The sequence below is a fragment of the Gossypium arboreum genome, chromosome 3 (genome assembly GCF_025698485.1).
Source record: "Gossypium arboreum isolate Shixiya-1 chromosome 3, ASM2569848v2, whole genome shotgun sequence".
NCBI lineage: Eukaryota > Viridiplantae > Streptophyta > Magnoliopsida > Malvales > Malvaceae > Gossypium > Gossypium arboreum.
This window is the reverse complement of record NC_069072.1, coordinates 46,648,650-46,653,993: the sequence shown is the minus strand read 5'-3', so window position 1 is coordinate 46,653,993 and position 5,344 is coordinate 46,648,650.

The following is a 5,344-nucleotide window of genomic DNA, read 5'->3' as shown; positions in this document are numbered from 1 at the left end:
GGCCGAATATACACATCAACATATGTATTCGTTCATGTGGCGAACATACACATTCATGTTAAGGCCGATTTCCACACTTGATACATTCAACAAGTAAGGTCGCTTGTATCGACTTAACACCAATTTGATTCAAGTTCACAACTAGGCTAGTATGCATATATACACTAGTAAATCAAACACTAACATTTGTACTTCACCTTACTAGCACTTCTCATTCAAATGACATGAACAACGATCATAGTTTCCTTTTATTTCCTACCATGGCCAAATGCCATACAACACCATACCATGCATCATTACAAGCTTTACCTTTAGCATGCAAATAACATCCACAAATCCACCTTAGTTGAACCTTAACTCATCTTCATGCCTCACCACCACAACATCAAACATCAAACATCAATGATACCAAGAAGACAACACCCATGGCGAATATCATCCCCATTTCATGGTAAAGGTTTAGACCATGGGTTAGGTGGAACTCAAACTATCAACTAAAAACATGCATAAATCTCATGGATAACATCAACATACCTTAGTCTAGCAAACTCCCATGGCTGATTTTCTCAAGCTTCCCCTTTCTTCTTAGTACATTCGCCAAGCAAGGAGAAAATGAGAGAATGAACACATTTTTTTTCTTTCTTTCTTTGTTTTGTTTCTCTCATGTACTGCAAGGGGGAAAGCATCCACACTCTTTTTTTTTTTTGTTATCATCATTTTCTTTTTTCCATTTCTTTAATGCTAACTTTCTTAATTTATTGTTTCCTACATGCATCACTAGTCTAACATGTTGGAGACATGTTTCCACCCATAGTATGGCCGGCCATCATGCTTCATTTTGGCTAATTTGACATGCAAGGACAACACTTTCCCACATGTATTAATAGGCCACCTTACATTTGCCTAGCACATTTCTAAATTTTCTCACATAAGTCCTATTTGATAAAAATTCACTTACAATTAACAAAATCCAAACATGAAATTTTCACACATGCATATATATATATAATGAGCATCAATTATGATGGTTAATTATTGTTATGACTCGGTTTAGTGGTCCCGAAACCACTTTCCGACTAGGGTCAATTTAGGGGTGTCACAACTCTCCCCCACTTAAGAAATTTTCGTCCCCGAAAATCTTACCGATAAATAGGCTCGGGTATCGCTCTTTCATGGAGTCCTCAAGTTCCCAAGTGGCTTCTTCCATTCCGTGTTTATGCCACAACACCTTCACTAACGGGATTTTCCTATTGCGCAACTCTTTTACTTCACGCCTCATAATGTGAACCGGTTCCTCTTCATAGCTCAAATTAGGTGAATCTCAATCTCGGATGGAGCAATTACGTGCGATGGATCGACCTATATCGTCAAGCATCGAGACATGAAAATGTTGTGAATCCTTTCGAGCTCAGGGGGCAAAATTAATCGATATGCGACTGGCCCAACTCGTTCGGATACTTCATATGGCCCGATGAACCTCGGACTCAATTTGCCCTTACGACCAAATCTAAGCACCTTCTTCCAAGGTGAAACTTTGAGAAAGACCTTGTCTCCAACCTGATATTCAATATCTTTTCTTTTCAAATCCGCATACGACTTTTGGCGATCCGGCGACTTTCAAACTTTCACGAATTACTCGAACTCTTTGCTCGGCATCCTTAACCAAATCAACCTCAAGAATTTACCTTCACTAAGTTCACCAGAATAATGGGGTACGGCATTTACGATCGTATAAAGCCTCGTAGGCGCCATCTTAATACTTGATTGAAAGCTATTGTTGTAAGCGAATTCAATCAAAGGCAGATACCGTTCCCATGAACCACTAAACTCAAGGATACAACATCTCAACATATCCTCGAGTATTTGAATTATCCGTTCGGATTGACCATCGGTTTGGGGGTGAAAGGCGGTCTTTGAAATGCAACTTGGTACCCAAAGCTTCTTGCAACTTCTTCCAAAATCGCGAGGTAAATCTCGGATCTCTATTCGACACGATGGAAATAGGCACCCGTGTAATCTCACAATCGAGAAACGTACAATTCGGCTAGTTTGTCCATTGAAAAATCCGTGACGCACGGGGATAAAGTGAGCCGACTTAGTCATCTATCGACAACGACCCAAATCGCATCCTTCTTACTCACCGACAATGGCGGTCGGATACAAAGTCCATTGTGACTCGATCCCATTTCCACTCGGGTATCGTGATTGGTGAAGTAATCTCAAGGCACTTGATGTTCCGCTTTCACTTGTTGACATATTAAACATCTCAAAACAAAATCGAGATGTCTCGTTTCATACCATGCCACCAAACCGACGTTTCAAATCGTTGTACATCTTCGTACTCCCCGAGTGGATTGCCATTCGGCTACAATGGGCTTCGTTCAAAATTATTGGAATAAGTTCAATTCTTTGGAACACACAGACGACTTCTGAACCAAACAATCGTCATCATCGATTTGAAATTCGAGTCCTTGTTCGAACACACTCATCCCGTTTTGCAACCAACTCATCGTCGACTTTCTCGAGCTTCACGAATTTGACGTATCAATAATGGTTTGGCTTTCAATTCAGCTACTAACACATTGTCGGGTAGGATAGACAAGTGTACATTCATCGTCATAAAGCAAGCAGTGATTTCGGCTTAAGGCATCCGCAACCACATTAGCCCTTCCGGGTGATAATCAATGACGAGCTCATAATCTTTTAACAACTCGAGCCATCGCCTTTGTCGCAGATTTAAGTCTCTTTGGGTCATCAAATATTTGAGACTTTTGTGATCCGAATACACATGGCACTTCTCACCAAATAAGTAATGTCGCCATATCTTTAAAGCGAATACGATGGCGACCAATTCGAGATCATGGGTCGATAATTTTTCTCATGTGGCTTTAATTGTCTTGACGATAGGCCACAACTCGCCCTTCTTGCATCAATACGCAACCCAACCCAAGTAGGGATGCGTCACTATAAATGACAAACTCTTTGCCCGATTCGGGTTGCACTAGAATTGGGGCTTCAGTCAAATAAGCTTTCAGTTGATCGAAACTTTTTTGACATTTCTCCGTCCATTCGAACTTAACATCCTTTTGGAGTAGCTTCGTCATTGGCGTGGCTATCGTCGAGAAACCTTTTACAAATCGTCGGTAATAACCGGCAAGCCCCAAAAAGCTCCTAACTTCGGTAACATTCCTTGGTGGTTTCCAATCGACTATGGCTGAATTTTGTTCGGGTCCACCCGACACCGTCGCGGACACCACGTGCCCCAAAAGCTAACCTCTTTCAACCAAAATTCACATTTCTTGAACTTTGCGTATAATCGCTTATCTCGTAAGATTTGCAACACTAGCCTCGGTGTTCAAGATGTTCGGTTTCATCTCTCGAATAGACCAAAATGTCATCGATAAATACAACTACGAACCGGTCCAAGTATGGCCTGAAAATTCTATTCATTAAATCCATAAACACCATGAGGGCATTAGTGAGCCCAAACGGCATCACTAAGAATTCAGTAGTGACCGTACCTCATTCTAAAAGCGGTTTTGGGTATGTCCGATTCTCGGACCCTCAACTGATAGTACCCCGACCTCAAATCTATCTTTGAAAACACCGAGGCTCCCTTTAATTGATCAAACAAATCGTCAATTCGTGGCAATGGATATTTATTCTTTATCGTCACTTTATTGAGTTGACGATAGTCGATGCACAACCTCATGGTTCCGTCCTTCTTCTTCACAAACAATACAAAGCGCCCATGGAGAAAAACTCGGTCGAGTGAAACCTCTATCCGTCAATTCTTGCAATTGAACCTTCAACTCCTTTAATTCCGTTAATGCCATACGATACGGGCTATTGAAATCGGCGTAGTACCCGGTACAACCGATGTCGAATTCCACTTCTCAAACCGGTGGCAATCCGGTAACTCCTCGGAAAAACATCCGAATACTCACAAACCACGGTACCGATTCGAGTTTCCTTTCCGTCTCTTTACTTCCAAACACATACGCAAGGTATGTTTCACACCCTTTTCACATACCTCCGGCGGTCATAGAAGATATTATCATTGGCGTTCCTTTTAAATCGATGAGACTCGACTCGGACTACCTCATTATTTGCACTCCTCAAATCAATGGTTTTCCTTTGCGTCCACCACTTGCATCATGTACGGTCACCAATCCATATCAAGAATAACATCAATTCATGAAATGGTAGAAGCATCGATCGGCGAAAAACAGATTCTCGAATTATTAGGGGCATCTCTTGCACACTTTATCAACGAGCACGTATTGACCCAAAGGGTTTGACACTCGAATTACGAACTCGAGAGACTCAACGGTAGAGTCTTCTTGGATGCTAAGGTTTCACATACATATGAGTGAGTAGAGCGGGGTCAATCAATGCAATCACAATAGTATCAAAGAGAGTAAAAGTACCAGTGATAACGTCGGGGAGGATGCCTCCTCTCGCGCGGATGGCATATGCTCTAGCAGAGCACGGGTCTCGGATCGGACAGCCGTATTAGAGGCTCCTCTCGATTGCCACCCCTACCTCCAGAGATTCTCGGGGCCTACCTCCACCGTCGTTCCACTAGGTCTTGCACCTTGCGTCTTATTCCTCTCATCTAGCTCCGTGCAATCTCTAATGAAGTGGTCCTTGAACCGCATCCATAACAGCCCTATTAACAGACTTACCCCAACATTCACCTAGGTGTCGTCTTCCACATTGGGGGCATTCGGTCTCTCTTGACGATTATTGCCCACACTAGCTCTGAAGTAGCTTGGGAGTCCGTCAATGGTCGGGCTCTAATGGAAATTCCCGCAGTCGTCCTCGACTTACTGGTGTCCTCCCTGAACCTCTTTACAGCCGAGAACGGAGCTTTACTCGTCGATCATTTACGGTAATCTCTTGCTTCAAATTCAGCCTTCTTCTTCTCCTTCCCAAGTTCTTCCGCCTTGCGTGCTCGTTCGACTAGTGTCACGAACTCCTTTATCTCCAAAATTCCCACTAGTAACTTTAACTCTTCATTCAATCCTTCTTCAAATCTTTTGCACATCGCAACCTCATCAGCCACACACTCCCGAGCATACCGACTAAGTCTTACGAACTCATGTTCAGATTCGAGATCTGATCATCCGGCCTTGCTTGAGTTCCAAGAATTCCTTACGCTTCGATCGATGAACCGTTGACTAATGTATTTCTTTCGAAATTGGATTGAAAGAAATCCCAAGTAACTCGTTCATTTGGGACTATGGAAATTAAAGTCCTCCACCAATAGTAAGTCGAGTCTCGCAACAAGGATATAACACACTTAAGACATTCATCGGTGTGCATGACAGTTCATCTAACA